At 39.3% G+C, this 18751-nt stretch overlaps 1 protein-coding gene across 10 annotated transcripts in view; it reads left to right on the plus strand.

Annotated features, from left to right (window-relative positions):
• Pak3 (p21 (RAC1) activated kinase 3) overlaps nucleotides 1–18751 on the plus strand; it is a 255810-nt gene that overhangs the window by 141186 nt on the left and 95873 nt on the right. For 5 of the 10 annotated variants that reach the window (XM_047535566.1, XM_047535569.1, XM_047535572.1 and 2 more), the window contains 3 exons: nucleotides 1886–2033; nucleotides 14628–14770; nucleotides 15917–15999. The exons of 2 other annotated variants lie outside the window; for them this stretch is intronic. The gene's annotated coding sequence lies outside the window, so the exon portion shown is untranslated. Of the gene's footprint in view, nucleotides 1–1885; nucleotides 2034–14624; nucleotides 14771–15916; nucleotides 16000–18751 lie in introns of all 10 variants that reach the window. 3 more of the 10 variants (XM_047535564.1, XM_047535565.1, XM_047535568.1) reach the window with 3 other exon arrangements.

Raw genomic sequence — 18751 nt, forward strand, 5'->3', positions numbered from 1 at the left:
AGTTTGGCCAACTGGTGCAGCACTATGTCTTTCCAGGTCCTTTGGCATTGGTTCAAACTGAGCAAATGGTGAGTTCAAGGCCAACTGCCATGGAATTCCAAAATGTTTCAACTGGGGCAGCTGGGGGAAGGTAGAGTTAAGTTCAAGGTAAACTTTTGATCTTGCTCAAAAACATGGAGCTTCTTGTTTACTTTGGACTGGTGTGTGTCCCCTTCCCATCTCTGATAGTGCTGTTCCCCACCCCCACGAGTGGATGTTGCCTCTCCAGCTAGCTCTCAGTCCCAAGGATGGACAGGGGGCTTCTTGAGAACTTTCCTGTGCTCTCCTTGAGCTCTGCCCCTCTCAGGAGCTTTGACAGTTCTTATTCCTCTCCCTCTACCCCCACCCTTTTGCAGGGTGAGCTCATGCAGCAAGGAAGGGGGTGGTACACCACTCAGTGGTGCAGTGGGTGGGATTTGGAAAGACTGCCTGGAGTGTGCATGTGGGAAGTACACAGGGAATGCCAGGGACGCTCAGGGACAGACGTGCTCTGGAGTCTTGCCCAGAGCAAGAGGCAGACCCAAGGTATGGCTTGGTCTTTTATTCAAGAAGGGGAATTGGAGATCACAGGGCTTTTCTCGGCTCCCTGAGGCTTCAACTTTGCTGTATTCACCTTTAGATATCTATCCATCCATATCTTTGGGATAAGACACTGTGCATTCTGGTATCTTCCAATAAAATGGCGCTAGCCTGGATCAAGCTCTATTAGAAATTAGCATATGGTTGCTGCTTTTTCTCTGAGGACAAACAGCATTGAAGGGAGTAGAGGGGGAATAAGAAACAGACTGCAGAGCTTGGGGTCCTACAAAGGGAAGAACACCCTTTCCTTCAAAAGGCTCAAGTGATTGCGGGAAAAGGCAGAAAATGGAGTAGTTAAAAAGAACTTGTCTCTAGCTGTCAGTTTGGCTCAGTGGTAGAGTGTTTGCTTAGCATGCATGATGCCTTGAATTCAATCCTTAGCACTGCAGGGAGAGAGAGAGAGAGAGAGAGAGAGAGAGAGAGAGAGAGAGAGAGAGAGAGAGAGAGAGAGAGAGACTGACTTGGTTTCATGGTTACATGGAAACCTGTATGGGAAGGATAGAGTAAATCATTGCCAAAATGATAGCAACAAATATTATATATTCACCCTAAGAGATCTGGGAAGACTGTAGAATAATTCCCTGTGCTGGTGATAGGACACACATGGAGGGATGTTCCAAATAGGACCAGAGTTGTGGCCTTTAGCTGAACTTGGAGTACTGTTGCCTGGAAGACAGACATTTTCTTCCTCTCCAGTGAAAGAGTGGTGGGAAGGGGAATGGAAATGGAGGTGGAGACCTGGAGTTGAGGGAAGGAATGAAATTAATGCAGTGCCAAGTCATCAGGAAGCTCAGATGTGCTCAGGGCCAAACTACATTGGTCGCTATTTCTTAGTATCCTATTGTATGTGAACCTTTGTCACCTCCTATAATTATGCACATTTACTCATGATCATACAAATTATATAAATATTTCATACCTTTCTTATTTAATTTAGCCCTTCTAATACTTGCCCAAGGTGACTAGGGCAAGTCTTTTCCACTTGATAGCAAATAGGCCCAGAATGGTGAAGTGACAAACATTAACTCTCAACTTGAAACTCCCATCTCTGAAATACCAATTCAGTGCCCTTTCTGGAATCCTGCATCACAGTGCTTTTTTTTTTTTTCCTTTTTAAAACACTTCCCTCTCTGCTTCTCTGCCCTTCTTAAAGGATTCTTTGAAATTCGCTGTAGTATATGCATGTGACATGTCTGGGGGGTTGGACAAGGGAGTGTTAGCAGGTAGAGAAGAGGTTCCCTCTCCCCCACAATGCTTCTTTTGGCAGGCTCCCCCCAAGAAAGAGAAGTTGAGTCCTTGCATCTTGTGGCAGCTGGTGCACTCAGTACTGAGTCCTTCGGAGCTGAAGCCAGCCCAGCCCCCTCTCATGGGCAGCACCCAACTGTGCTGAGGTCCTGCAGCAGTGGCTGTGTGAGGTGAGTAATGGATTCCAGGGTAGGGAGTTAGGAATCTCAAAATCCTGGTAAATGTTGCCTTTCCATCTGAGCTCCCAATATCAAATTCCCTTCCCAGGCCTCACCAGCTAGGCCTCAGGGCATGACCCCTACTTACTGGGGGAGTTTGTCCTAGTACAGCTTCCCTTGCTCTCTTGGCTCCCCTATCTCCAATATGAGACTGACAGCCTTGACCTACATTTCAGGGTAAGGAGGAGAAACAACATAACAATCATTGCCAGGTCCTTTGCAAATGTCAAGCACCATCTAAGAGCTTCAGTGTAACACAGAAACTGCTTCCCATCAAGCTGTCATTTCCTGTTCTCTTCCCTTCCTGATGTCTAAGTGGCATTTCAGGCACATGCCACAAATCTGCCAATCAGTTTCTGTGATTTTACTGCCCCGTAATCTTATTTTTACCTTCTTATTCAAAGTGTACTCCCACCCCATCCACCCCTACTCTTGGCCTGGCAGGCTTAACTAAACCTTCCTGAAACTTCCCTCTGCCTTCCCACCCAATGAAGTGGTAAGGGCATAACACTTACTCCCCCAGCTCCTCAGCACTTGAATATGTAGTGTTCAGTATAGCACTTGTTCAGTATAGCACCTGCCTTAAGTAATTCTCCCATGGGTCCTGGAATATTCATCTGGTTAGGTAAACTAGAATGCAAGCTCTTCAAGGGTAGAGGCTACATCTTACGGGTCTTTAGACTCTTTTACAAGAGTCCAACAGTTCCTCAGCAGTTTTGCAAATTGGGCCTCTCCCTCTTCCTCTGCACTTTTCTTCAGGTTTCTTAGCCTGCCTCTCTCTGATCATCCTCCTGTCTCTCTGTCCGCCTCTCAGTCATTGTACCTTCCTTTGTTGGCTTCTCCTTCTAGCTTTCTATGCCCTGCAGTTCAGCTACCTGATGTAGCTTGCTGTCCCCTCATTTCTCTCTGTCTTGTTTTCTCTTTGTCAGCTACTTAGGCTTCTGTCCTGTTGCCCAAGTAGAAAAGCAACAAACCAACACACACACACACAAACACACACAGAGAAAGAGAGAGCGAGAACTGTAGTGAGAGAGAGAGAGAGAAAGAGAGAGAGAGAGAGCAAGAAAAACAAACAAGGTATATGCAATCCAATTCCCTTTTACCCTGAGCATATCCTAGGTCTACAGGATAAGGTAAAAACTACAGTTCAGCACCAGGTATTTGTGATGCCTTCTCATGAAAGGGAAGTTCCAGAGTTTCAGCCATGGAATTGAAGGTATGAAATTACAGCCGTGTCAATACCAATGCATTCATCTTTCTAGAGATGTTCTGGTAGGGCATCCTCTATAGACCTTGATTGACAGGAGGTAACTAGAACTGACTAAAATAAGAAGCAAGCCCTGGTATCACTCCTGGGTGTTCTATGATGGCTACAATAACAACTTTTATTTATTATCTACTGTTGCCAGCTCTTTGCTAGGTACTTCAGTTTTGCATAATACCATTTGCTTCTACAGTAACCCTGCAAGGTAGGTGTTTTCTCTAATAATTTTCCTTTCTAATTATACAAGTGATACTAGCTCAAGTTAGGTATTATCATTGAAGAGGTACAGGTTGAAAGTAGCTCTGTAACCTGCTTGTAATGGGAGATAGGCTGTGGCTTTGGAGGGAAAGGTGCTTCCTGGAGTTTCCCAGACTACCAAGTTATTGTGGTACCATTGAGTGCATACAGACACACACACACACACACACACACACACACACACACACACACACAACAAGCATACTTGTACTCTTATACAGTCACATTTATTTCCCGACTGACCCTCACTTATCACACTGAACATATTCACAGTGATGATCCCACTCACCCTTACATGTGATCTTGTTTACAAACATACTACATACTGGGATATTCACACTGACACAAACTCACCTTCATATATTTACACTTTCACATTAGTACACACTCATACTTACCACATATCCCACCCTCATATTCTTACTCAGTCACACACATGACATAAACTTCCTTATGCACTAAAATGTCTACACAATCTCTCTCACACACATTACTCACAGGCATACATTGACTTTGTTACACTGAAACTGTTTCTTTGTTTCACTGAAACAGCCATACACATACTCAGTTCCACATGTTCCAACATAGTCACACTCCTATCACTATTTACTCCTCACAGTTACACACACAGCCATTATAGGGAAACCCATGTGCATAAGGCTCATATTTTCATGTTTATATATGCTCATACTATAAACACCATCTCACCCACTTACCCTCTTATACTTTCTTGCACTCTTACACAGAATGATAGGCTCTACACTTACATTCAAATCATTGAAACCATCTCCCTTTCCCTGTGACATTCACACAAAATCACACTTATGCATAGAATACATATTCACAATCATGCACTCACCTTCTTCACTCTAAGATATAGCTACACTCTCCAACAAACATGCAGCACACAACCTGACATACAAGTGTACGAATTTTCATTTTCGTGAACTCAGCCATTGTCATTGACAGCCATCATGGGACCTTCTCACGCTCATACACAATTACTTTCACACAGATATATTCACACTGATGCAAACTCATTCATGTTGACTACTTTCACAAAATTATACTAATAGTCATACTGCTGAGCCATGTCTACATAAATAACTCACATTTCAGACACATTTACAACCACACATTCCTACTCATTCCCACAGACACACAATTATACTTCTTAACACTCATGTACATTCACATGAATACCCTCTTACATGCCAACTCTCACTCATACCATCTCCATTTTCTCACTAGCACAATCACATTTACCAGGCACATATTCTCATCCATTCCCACTCTCCTATTTTTATACCAAAGTACCCTCACTCACACTGCTACATACATTCGTACCCATGCACATGTAGTAACATGTAGTCACTTACCTGCATTTACATTGGCACACACCACAACTGACACATCCAATTCATCACAATAGTTAGTTCACATAAATACATACATGTACTCACACACAGGCAATTACTGACACTACATGTGGCAGGCAATTACTGATATGCATACTCATTTACATATTTACCCTAGCCACTTTCTCAGTTACATTGATACATTTACTTACATCAACTTCCATGCCCATTTGGTTACACGCTGTCCTGTAAACTGCCATGTACTCTTAACTCATAATCTCATATGGACACATTGACACTGACATACACTCCCTAAGATAATCACATTGACTCATATCCATTCACATTGATTCACACAAATGATTAGTGACTCACACTCTCATACTATCTGAAACTCTTACACATGCCCCAGCACTGATTTTCTACAGTTATGCATTTTGTCAATAATATACACACCATGACACACCTAATTTTAGGTAATAATTCATAATCACAGTTTCTATTCCTTTTTTTTTTCCTACTTGCTACTAGTGCTTTCCTTACCCATTGTTAAAAGTTTTTCTGCAACCAGTGGCCATAAGAAGAATGTTGTTATCATCCAGGGTGCCAGTGGGAAATAGATACTTCAAGAGGCACAGAATTTATGTTTAGGATTAAAGACACAAAACTGAACCCCACCAATCAAGTTTTCTTTCCCCATAGTTTCCTTTTATAGATATCATCTCAAATAGAGAGCTTTAACCAATGCTGTCCAACAAAGGTGGGGTTTATTTTCTGGAAGTTTAAGACTAAACGCCTAATTCCTAAGGAGAGGGGAAGGTAAAAAATATGTTTTTTTTATGGAGTCTTAATAGTCACCCATGCAAAAGTGCATGGTTGTGGTTTTATGTTTATGATTTGAAATTGTCTGTTGACTACACATATGGAAAGAGCAGGCTTGCTTCCACTAGATCTCTAATCTGGTCAGGTCTACTTAATGCCCAATTGTACCTGGAATATGACATTCAAGAAAGGAAAGAAAGATTAATGAGCTAGCTGGGTGGCAAACTAAATTTCAACTGTCATTGTGCATATGCATAGGTGAAATTCTAGCAACAGTTATTAATAAGTTACCATAGGAGATTTCTCCATAGGCATGGGTAAAGAGGAGCTGTAGGAAGTTCCCTGCATCCCAACAGATTCTAGATTTTCCTGAAAAGGTAAAAAGAAGAACAAACCCAGAATTTGACAAATAGATCAGGCATCTGACTCTAGAGTTTATTTTGAATTCCTGCCTAATGGAAGGCTGGACCCAGAGCATCTACTTGTGAAACTCAATTAAGAAACCCAAAGGGGCAGGTGGGCAGGAACATTTTGTCACCATAGATCCTATATCTGTGTTCCTCCCTCCTAATTCCAGTGACATTACCAGCCCAGATCTAGGATCTTCTATGGACTCCCAAAAACATTAGACTCAGAGAGATTCAAATATGTGAAAGACTCATACTGTGCCCTTGAGGTATTTCCATTTGTGTGGGGAAGACGAATTATCATGAAACAGGAATACAAGGCTAGAAGTCTTAGAGTCTGGGATCAGAGGGATCTTTATCATATAATTCAGTGATCTTTGGACTCCAAAGAACGTCAAGGGCCACAAGTGATTGGGAATAGCAGTCAGGATTTTGGGAAGCTGTTTGCCAAAGTAAACCTCCTTGTAGCCAGGGCTGTGCCATCTTTCCAGAAGATTGTGTAACAGAGTCCTTTGTCAAGTGAGCCATGGACTTTAGTAAGATTATTTTATTTAATTAAGCTTTAGCCGCTATCTCCTTCTAAAAATGGCCTTAGAGAAACAGCCTGGCAAGTTTACATTTGACAGTTTCTTGCTGATATTCTGAGATGTATCAAAGGTAATTTATTCAATTACAGGACAAGCTGAATTTTAGGAAGGAAAAGTGCAACTGCCTGGATTCACTTGAATTTACTGAGAAGCACTAAGTGAGAAGACTCAAGTCCTTGTTTTTATGTTATTATTTTATAGTTTTCAGAATATTAATAACCCATCTTCCATTATGGAAAAAGTCATTAGGAGCATCAAGTGAAAATCGACATTAAGTCTCAATTTGGCCAGTTCCTTAGTGTGCAACTTGTTTGAGTAATATCTTACCCCACTTAAGAGTCAGTGTCCTCATCTGTAAAATGGGAGTTCTAATAACCTCATCAAGTTATTATGAGGATGAAATGAGATAACTTATAAAAGCATTTGGTACAATGTCTTGCTTATACTCAGCATTCAACAAATGATAGATATTATTGCTATTTTTTACCACAGCCATTTACATAGAATCCTGAAATAACAAGAGAGACGGTGTGGTTCTTTGCAGCCAAAAACCTGATTTTCACAGGACATGCCTGTGTTTCTTTAAATCTTTATTTCTACTTAGCCACAAGCTACAGGTAGTATTCCTCCCATCCAGAAGATGAGTGAAAAATAGGATTAACCCATGGAGAGTTTCCTCATTTCCTGTATCACTTTAGGACACATTTATCTTGCCACGGCAGCAAAGTTTCTTACTTATTTAGAAGTTCCCTCTAGTCATACAACTTCTCCCTTGAAATCCATGAAGCCTTCAATGAAGCCACCTCCTTTTGCTGTTACAGAACTTGAGAAGTGGGGGAGACTCCTGATGTTGGTACAGCCAGGAGTCAGCTTTCTAACCATAGGCACTCCTCTGCCACTGATCCTAATGTTGAATGCCTGCTTTGTGGATAGAAGTTCTTCTCATTTCCAAACTTTGGTCCCCAACACCACAGTGGAGGCACAATTCACTTACTTTGAGACCCTAAGAACAATTCATATCTAAGCAATGGTTGTGAGTACTGAGAACACAACTTGGCATGACAAAGGGAATATAACAAGAACATTGGACTTTGAAGTCACACAGACATGGATTGTGCAGTCCTACTCTTCCATTTACTAGGTCTATGAACTTGGGCAAGTGACTTAATACCTATTCATATCAGTTGTTTCATTTGTAGAATGGAAAATACTAATGCCTTATGTGGTGATACAGGTTATGTGAACTTTTTTACATGAGTAACTTTAGCAGAGTGCCTGTGACATGTTTAGATCTCAATGAATGATGACAACTTACTTTTGGCTTGTGAAGCCTGTGGCAGTAATTGTAAACATCTTCTGTTGGTAGAATGTCTTAAATTATTTCAAAGCAGTTTTACAATTGGATCATTGGGTCCTTAAAACCTTATATTGAAGTGGTTCCATTTTCCAGATAAAGAAATAGATTCCAAGGCCTTGCAGCTTACTAATATCAGTGATGGGCTGAGCAAATACCAGCTTGGACTTAAATTTACATCTTCATTCGGCAAAGCCTTCTGAGGCTACAGTTAGCAAATAAGAGCTATTAGAACTGAGCATATTCTTATTGTGTGTGTGTGTGTGTGAGAGAGAGAGAGAGAGAGAGAGAGGAGAGAGAGAGAGAGAGAGAGAGTGAGAGGGGAATATCTAAATGCTACCTATAATTTATCTACTAACTGAAACCTTCTATATGTTTCTTTATATCCTATGCAATGCCCAGCATGCTGCAAGAAGACAAAAAAAGGTGAACATCATAACATCACCCTCTGGAACAGGGCTGAGTAATGGCACAGTGGTACCATTCACCACCAGAAGAAAACTTTCTTATATCTTTCTTAACCGAATCATTACTGTGTGGTTCAGTTCATGTTTCTCCAGTTACAGCAAATATCCAGTCTGATAATTGTTAAGATATACTAAAACACATCAACAGACCTCTGGTACCAGTTGGTCATTTCTTTTGTGACATGAAATTAATGACAACAAGCTAAGTAAACTTTGGAAACAGGATGGGAGGGCAAAAAAGAGTGCTTTTGACCTCTCTGAAACATGTGCTTCATAGCAATATATTCCTCTTGAATTGTCCTTCTGTTGGTTCCATGACATCATACTCTCTACCTCTTTGACCATTTTTCTCAGTGATCAAGGACTCCTCTTCCTCTTCCGGCTCCTAGATGTTGGTGTTCCCCAGAGGTCTTCTCTTCTGTCTTATTCTTTACTCTTTCTGGGTAATTGCACGTATTCCCATGCTGATGGGCTTCAAATTAAAATCTTTCAGCCCATATGTCCAACTCCCCTTGGAATAATTGCACACTGTCAAATGAATGTGTTAGGGATGCTGCTGCAATTGTATTTATTGTCTTATTCTTGCTATCTCTTCCAAAAACAAAAGAATAGTAAGAGATATATTTTTCTACCACACATGAATTAAATTGTCCATCAGCTTTTTGACTTACTATGTGGAAAATACTTCTCAAAGACAAGATGCTAAATATTTATCTTGCTTCTCACTAGATATACCTAAGTGAATTTTGAGAGAGATTTCCCACATGTCACTGTTTTCATCCTCTTGTTTTTGTATATTAGCTTTCATACATATTTTGTATTTGTGGGTATTTTGTCTTTTTAGAATTAATATGTTTTTTGTAGAATTGGTATAAAATTTTTGATGAATTTTTCTATAAAATTCATTATAAATGCTGTCCTATTTGGACAAAGACATTAGAACCATTTCTTCTTGTTCTCTGATAATATAATACTTGCTGGTGGCCCATGACCACTAATACAGGAGACATCTTACATAATATTGTTATCAGCACACCAAATTCATTGTTTTCCATCACCACTCTAAGCTAGTTGGTTACTCTTATTTCACAAATAATGGAAACTGAGACACAGATCTGTTTGGAATACCGAACACCAACTAAAGTCTACAAAAACCATTAGCTTTTCTACTTTCCTCTAAAACTCTTAGGATGGAAATATATTTCTTCTTAAATTTCCTTTGGGTTTCCAAGACCAGTTAATTCCACCAGACCTGACATCACTGCCATCTGTGGCTAGTGTCCTAAATAGAGGCCCCTCTTGAACTTGCTTCCCCCATTTTCTTTTTTTGTATGTCTGGTGTTCTTTCTCCCCTGGCTCATTTTCTTAGTGTTGCATTGCAAAACTATTTCATGTTGCTACCTGGGAAAGAAGTCTTTGGCCTTAGACATTTGCTACATTGTTACCTAAATAATAGTTCTAAAATTAAAACTAATCATGTGTTCCACTACTTGAACCCTTTTTATATGGACAGAAAGAGTCCAAACCCAATAGAAAAGCATGTAAGACCCTTCTTAATTTATCTCTATTGATTATCTTTCCTCTCTTGGTCTCTAATCTCTTCTGGACCATAACACACATTGTTCCTTGTGCCTGAAACATGCCATTCCCATGATTTGGTTATTTGTTCTTCCTAATTTAATTCAATCCAAATGTACTTCTGTTAAGCATTCTTCTTCAGGTGACTGGGAGTCTCTCCCTGTGTCCTTTGATAGCATCTTTTTTTCATCTGGACACTTAGCTGTCATGGCTTACACCCTTTACATTTTAAGTCTCTCCGAGGGAAAAGACTGTTCTTTGTTCATGTGTCACCCTAGAACCTGGTGAACTCCTACTCACCCTTCAATACCTGCTGATGTGCTATATTCTCTGACAACTCTGGGAAGCATTAGCTACCCTTCATTTACTGTCTTTTTGAAGTATCCTCTGCCTGCCTGGTCACTTGATAAACATTGTATACCTGTAATCCCAGTGACTTGGGAGGCAGAAGCAGGAGGATTACAAGTTCAAGGTCAGCCTCATCAATTTAGCAAGGCCCTAAGCAACTTAGCAAGACCCTGTCTCAAAATAAAAATAAAAAGGGCTGGGGATGTGGCTTAGTGGCCAAGCTCCCCTGGGTTCAATCCCCACTACAAAACAAAAAAACAAAAATCATTCTGTAAATGCTGAATGAATAGATAGATTTTTAAGATTTACGAAGTTTTTAGTGATATTTCTGAACATCACAGAATAATTCAAAAGGAGAGCTGGAATTGTTTTGGGTTTCTAAAAGACATATGAACTAAAATCAACCTCACAAATTCAGACTGCATAACAAGATGCCACTTAATTCTTTTTTTAAATATATTTTTGTTTTAGTTGTAGTTGAATATAATACCTTTATTTTATTTTTATGTGGTGCTGAGGATTGAACCCAGGGCCTCATGCATACTAGGTGAGCGCTCTACCACTGAACCACAACCCCAGTCACAACTTAATTCTTGAAAGCACACAAGGAAGGAGTTTATTTTTTCAAAGGCTTATGTTCCTAATTCATTTCTCCCAAAGAGGTCAGTCCTGTTCATATATGGCTACAGTTCTAGAGAATGTCCTGGCTTGTTGTCTTACACATGTTACTTTCTTACAGAGGTTTCAGATATGTTCTCTTCTTTAAATAGCATCAAAAGTACTTCGTTTCAGCAGTAATAGATGCCCAAAGCTAGAAATTTATACATAGATTGGAATTACTATTGAATAGTAATACCTATGACAACATACTGCTACTAATTTTCAGATCCTGGTGAACTCCTTATGTGTTCTCATACCCTGTTCAGATTTTACAGCCTCTGACCCCTCTGGGAACATTAGTTACCCATTCTGTTCTGTCTCTCCAAGAGACACAAAACATGGTATTCCTATTGTAGGTATGCATGTCCCTTCCTCACTACACTGTGACCACTTTGAAGACAGGGAGTGGTCTTTATCATCTCCTTGTATACCCCCTACACCTGATGGCCACACCTGGCACATAGGAATGTAGGTGGCATGGGGAGATAAGTCTGGGCTGTGATGCTTCTTGGAATAATACCTTATATGTTCCTTACATGTGATAGTATGATTTATTGACACTGATTTCTCATATAATAAGGCAGCAGTCAGTTAAGGAGAGTCTTGCACTCTTCTGAAGTACTTTAGTTCCTCTTTTTTTGAAAAGCTCTCTTAATTTTGCAGTGTACCTACCCCTACTTGTTTGATAGTTCTATTCTTCTGTACATTTGTGTAATTTTATATATAATGTGCAGCCACAGATGAAACTGATAGTTCAAGCCTATAACCTCACTCAGGACTAGGCATTTATTTATTTCCTTGTGCCTATCACCTAGCATGGTGCTTGGCACATGAGCACAAGGAAAGATTTGTTGTTTGAATAAATGAATGCATGCATACATAGCATATTTCATGGATTTTAATAATAGACCATGTTCTTTGACCCCTCAAAAGGTACTGTCTCTCTTTTTTGGTCTCAGCCTTCTTTGAAATGAAAGACAAACCAATATCAACAAGGATTGATATATTGTCCTGTAAAAGACAAGGTTGGGCTGAGATATGATCCTTTTTCTCCAGCTGTGGAACCTACAGACCCCTATTATTCAGCTAAGCAGAAGAGGATAGGGCATACCTAGCTAATCTGCTAAAGACCGTAAAACCTGGTAGTGATTGGTTGACATGATTAGAGTGCTGTGTCATAGGGAACTTATCAGTCCCAATCTCAAAAGAGAAGAACACTCTGAGATGAACATCATTTCATAGAGTTTATATGTATATACATAATATGAACACATAGGTTCTCCTCCCTTCCCTCCCCAATATTTTTGTCAAGATGTGTGTTCTAGGCCACAGTCCAGGTCCTACAGGAAATATTTGAGAACTACTGATTCCTCTTCAGGACTGCTGACTCCAGGTCCTTATACCATCCTGCTTTTGCTTTTTCCCACAGTTTTCCTCTGAGAATACCATATGTTACTTCCTTGAAGTGAGGGCTGGACCCTGTTATCTCAGTATGGAAACTTCCCAGGGTCACAGAAACAGTTCGGCACATATAAGTCATCTTTGTATGTGTTTGAGCACTGGGGATGCAAATCTGATCATGTGTTGGGATAGTGCTCCCGTATGAATGAGTCATGGGTCATATCTTTTATAAGTGACAGTAGCATCTGCAAAGAAGTATTAGTTAATGATCAACAAGGGAGCAAGCTCCTTCACCACTCCAATCATTAGAAAATGAAGAGCTTGTATACGTTGGTCATAGGAAGGCCATGGACAAGCCCCATACTCAATTGTGAGGTCATCTTTCAGATTAGGCTCTTCATTTCTGGAGAATTGTATTGGTGGATTATCTCTTTTCTTATACCTTTGCCCAGTTTCTTTAAAACAAATCGTGTGTCTTTGTAGTGGGGTCAAGTATGGGGAATTTCTAAACTAGGGTCTAGTCAGTGAATATTTATCCTCAATCATTTGTGAAGTTGGAAAATCCTGTCATGTCCCATCCTTCCTTTAGCATTTGAGGAACCCTTTTGCTGTAGATAATATTTTTCCCCTTCCTTAACTACAGCTCCCAAATAAGATGCTGAAACACATGCTCAGATGTTTTTTAAAATGTGGGCATGTAAACTTTGCCCCTTTGTAAGGGACAAAAGCTCCAGGAAGAGTTGCTTATTTATGCCAGCTGGCAAGTAGTCACTTTTTTGGTGAAGTGTGTGCCTTGCTAAATTGATCTAAGGTTCTAGTTTAGAAATAATACCAGATGTCAATTGCCTTCATTTAGCTCTTCTCTTCCACATATGCCATGCATACCTTCCTTGTAGAAAGCCAATATGGGTACAGAGTAAGGATGATGAACCATGATTCAGACGTTGGAAAGCAACATCCAAGCTTGTCTATGGTAAGCAGAAAGCTTACCGTAATTCAATTCAGGAACTGAATTTCTGAGGATAAATTTGGGAGAATTTGTGGACAGTTCACTGAGGTAGGTAAAGAAAGGGTATAATTATTCTCACAACATTGCAACAGAGAGCAACTAGAACTCCAGAGATTTTACATATTGAATGCTTACTATACCTTCCTCACTTGGCTATTGTTCTGCATCTAATTTGTTCATCTGAAGGTTCCCAAGGATGTTACATTCTCTGTTTAAAATGAGGAAATGTTTTATTACCAGGTTCAGCTTTCTTTTTCCTACCTGTTTCTTTGAGGCATCTTTTAGAGTAATTACTTATGTTTTTTATGCTTTAAAAATCTCTACCTCTGTTCTTTGTGCATCTTATTTTCTCTTCCTAGAAGCATCAATATTGGAAATAAAAAGCTGAAAACTATAATAATGCATTGGTTCACAAATATAAACACACAGCAGATAATCATTAGTATTTTTCTTGGCATTAGCTCATGCAGGCATATACAACGAATAATAAAGTATGGTGCTACATATGTTTAGAAGCATAAGAAGTCATTGAAAAAGACCTATTGTTCTTCATACTATATGCAGTATATGAGGTCTGGATGCTGGGGTGTATGTATAGATTTCCTAATTTGCCACCTGACAATTGAAATTTGCTACTATAATATTCTGGTTTATTGGACTCAATTAATGTCATGTTCCTACAGAAAACAATGGAAGTCACTCATAAAAATGTTAGCAGGGAACTGGACTACTGTAGAACAGTCTCATTTGCTCGTGTGAGTGAGAGAGATCATGAATGTATTCTATGTGACTGTTCTTGTATGTATGTCAGCAGTGAGCTATCTCTTGCATAATCTAAGATTGAAACTAGGTGGCTGTAAAAAGAGCTAGTGCCTCCCTTGCTTGTCCGGCTGCTTTTGCAAATCTGCCTAACAAGTGGCTCAGCTCCTCCTGATCAATGATCTTAGAAATGGCTTCCCTCCATTACCCCACTGTAATGGTATCTCCCTGGTGAGGCTCTCTGAAACAGCACAACCCCTGTCTCTGATAGCAGAGTTCTCTTGGTGAGTGCCCAGAAGAGACAAGCTCTAAAACAAGGCCATCTAAGAATTGGTACAACCGGCCAACAAATCTGCTGGAGTTTTATCAGTAAACCACCACGCCTTGGTCTATGGATGGAAAAAGCAATTGAAAGCAGTAAGTACCAGCCTTGAAGTGGGTGGAAAAGAAAAAGTTAGAGCTATTGTATGAATATTTTAAGAGCATAAAAATTTATATATCAAGAGTGTGTGTGGTCATGTTCACTTAGATACACATTGTTTTAGTATAGCATGTAGGTAATTGACAGGAGTTTAGAAAATTTAGGGGATTCTAGTCTCTGTTATTTAACTTATTTTGTGATCCCGGAAAAGTCAATTAACCTCTATACTTTATCAATTCCTCATGTGAGATATGAGGATAGTAATCCCCTTCTCCTTCATAGTATTGATGTCAGACTCAAAAAGAGAAAGACATGGAAGCTCCTTAAATATAAGAAAGTCATAAATTCAAAAATGTGAGATGTTGCTAATCAGATGTAGCTGGCTTTTAAATGATGCCCATTGCTTTTCAGTTTGACTAATGCTGATATTTCCAACGTGCCTTCTTGACCCAGACCCCAATATAAGTAGGCATATAAGTTTATGCAACATTTATGAAAAACTTATTCATAGCTGTAACAAATGCACAGAGCGTATAGAGTTCTATTTAATTACCTCAACACCTAATGCCTGTTGGGAACAAGATACTGTACTAGGTAATATGAAGGTATACAGTTATGACTGAGGGGCTCTTACCCTCAAGGAGCTTATGATCAAGTGAGGAGAATAACATGCATAATGACTGTGTAATTTGAGACAAGATGATGGAAATGTGAAGTTGGGCCCATGGCCCAGCTCGATGGTTGGACTCCTTTTGTAAATAATAGTCTGGGAATGGCAGTGTGGTTTCAGAGCTTCTGGGAGACCCAGACTTGGTTCATTCTCCTCCCTATAAAATGCCCTCTTTGGCATTATAAGATATTATGCGAATTAATTTCTGAAAAGACTCTCGAAATCTTCAGATGCAAGTTGCTGTAAAAATGCAGAGCAATATCTAATGTTTTCTTTCAAACAATAAGATGTCTTTTTATTGGAAGGCTAGAGAATTTTTCTTTTCTTTTTCTTTGACAATTAAAAAGTCTAGTATATCTTCTTAATTATCTGTTGTAAGTGTCTGAGCTGACTGGTTTATTTGGTAATAATGCATCCAAGATAAAGTGGATGTCAGCATAGACTTATTAGCAAAACATGTTTTGTTTCTCAGTCAGATCTCTACCTGAAAGCTCAGCTAGCCATCTTGAAAATGTGTGCCTTAGGATACAAGGGAGCCTCTCCAAAAGCCAGCAGGTATAACTCTTGAATCCTTTTCTACCACCAAAGTATAATTCAGTGCATATATCCTTCTTTTAATTAAAGCAACAACCCTGTCTTCAAATAAAAGGAACAGTCCAACATTAATGTCATTATCTAGGGAAACTTTAGCTGACTTAAGTCTATGTTTACTTAATACCTTGGTGTGTGGAGGCTGTCATTAACAGTTTAAATCTTGATCTGTAGAGCTAATTATTGTATAAAGAATCCCTCCCCCAAATTCCCAGATTCTAGAAATTGGAAACATTCTCATGTTTTAACATGGACCAGTTTAATATACTTTTAAAATCCTAAAATCCGTCTTTGTTCTTATGTGCTTGTGTCAGTTTGTCATGACAGAGCTGTCATCTCATCAGTTCAAAGTTTCTTTTATAATATTTTTCATTGTTGATGGACAAAATAACTTTATTTATTTTATTTTTACGTGGTGCCAAGAATCAAACCCATTGCCTCATATATGCTAGGCAAGTGCTCTACCACTAAGCCACAACCCCAGCCAAGTTCAAGGTTTCTTGCAACCCTATGTATATATTCAGACACATCGGGAAATCCACACTGGAAATTTTTCCTAAGCTATATTTCAACATTCTAGTTTGATATGAAGAGGATATAAACAATGTTGATGTGCTCACTAATATGTGATAATTTCCTTGTGTTGCTTAGGGGAGGTCACCTCTAGGTTCATTGTATCATGACTGTGAATCTGCCAGCCTGGGCTTTTGTTTTTGAAAGGAAGGCAGTATTCATTTGGTTTTCATTGAGAAAAATATTCAGATAAAGAGTCATTTAGGTTTTGACTGCAGACAGAATATACAGACATGTTCTTGTTTCTGTATGTGTCTCCAATGGTATCAGATCTGACGAAAATATTTGTTTCAATTGCTTATGGCTTAATAGGTGGCCCTGCAAGTTGTAGAACTGGAATTTCTGGATTTTCATCCTTTGTCTACCTGGGTAGAGTGCCTGTGGCAAGTGGGCACAGTTGGCAATTTTGGTTGCATCTAATTCAACACATATGTCAGAGCGTGAATTTTAGTCCCATTGGCTAGAGTATTTTTTTTTTGTTGTTTTTTTTTAGGTACATATGACATTATATTTTCACATTATGCATACATGAAATATATCTTATTTGAATTAGGATCTCATTCTTGTGGTTTTACATGATAGTTATCATGTGTGTTTTGTTTTTGTTTTTTGCGGTGCTGGGGATTGAACCCAGGGTCTTGTGCTTGTGAGGCAGGCACTCTACCAACTGAGCTATATCACTAGCCTACCATGTATCTTGATGGAAATTTTCCTCTAAAATGCTTTGCTGAAAAGCTCTGTGTCAAGAAGGAAGTCAGTGAAGAACTGTGTGTGCATGTTGATGTATTCACCTGTGTATTAGTGAGCTTTCTGTTTTTGTGACAAAATACCTGAGAAAAAACACTTAAAATTTAGAAGAAAGATGTAGTTTCGGAGGTCTCAGTCCATGGTCTGCTGGCTCCATTATTTCTGGGTTGGTGATGAGGTAGAACATCATAGTGAAAGAGCATGTCAAAACAAAGCTGCTCACCTCCTCATGGCCAGGAAACTAAGAGACACAGAAAGACAGATAGAAAGGGACTCAGGGGCAAAATATCTCCTTCAAGGACATGCCTCCAGTGACCTACTTGCTCCAACTAGGCCCCACCTTCCAATGTTTCCACTACTTCCCACTAGAACCAGGGGCTGGCAACTAAGCGTTTAGCACATGGCCTTTGGGAGACATTTCAAATCCAAACCATGACAATCTGTGCACGCATTTCCTTACACTTGCATGGAGGACTTGGGGAAGAGAAAAAGCTGAATAGAAAAGGAAAAAGAGAAGTAATCATAGTATTCTGATAAAAGGATATTTAGGCTCCTTGGTTATCACAAAACAAAAGATTTCTTTCTTACTGCTGATGAATTTCAATTATAATTACAGAGTATTGGTAAGCCACATTAAGTCCCAAGGGCTAGATTAAAAATACATACCATTCAGAGAAATCATTTGAATATTTTCTAAAAAATATAGTAGCTAAGTATGAAATCAATTTATGAACAGATATAAACTATTGCTGGTTGTCCACTAGTGTTAGCTATTTCTCCATGATGCCGAAGATCAATTTCTGAAAGTGAAACGAATACCTATGGCTAAATCTAATGTGCAGCTCATTATAAGTTTCCTTTCTGTTGTAGAAGTGAACAACAACAGTTAAACTTTAAAGATAAACAGGTTTTTGATTGGGTTCCTAGAAAATAATGGTGCTTTTGTACAATTCTTGAAATAGAGCCTACAGCCGGCCCAAACAAAATAGTCCCTTTCAAGATCTTGGAAATAATGACATCATAGGCAGAATTGAACCGGCAACCATTAATAGTAATCCTTTGTGGAAAGCTGTCTCAGAAAAGAACCTGGCTTAGTAAATTGGTATTGTTTACAAACATAGCATAATAGAATCCCCCCCCCTTTTTTTTTAGAATCCCCTTTTTTTCTACATTTGTGGGAGAGTAGGAGACCCTTTCCATTTAGGAGACAAATACGTTAGCAGTGAGGTTTCCTCGCAGGTCCCTACCCTCTCCACTGATCCATCTCTGTAAAACATTTATTCCAACTCCTTATGATCCTCTGATGAGTTAAATAGAATTGAAACAATTCTAGATTGGTGGGAAGAATGAACTGCCATATAAGCTAGGTCCTTTGCAGATCGCCTGTGATACTGAC

Source organism: Sciurus carolinensis, chromosome X (assembly GCF_902686445.1).
Source record: "Sciurus carolinensis chromosome X, mSciCar1.2, whole genome shotgun sequence".
Lineage (NCBI taxonomy): Eukaryota > Metazoa > Chordata > Mammalia > Rodentia > Sciuridae > Sciurus > Sciurus carolinensis.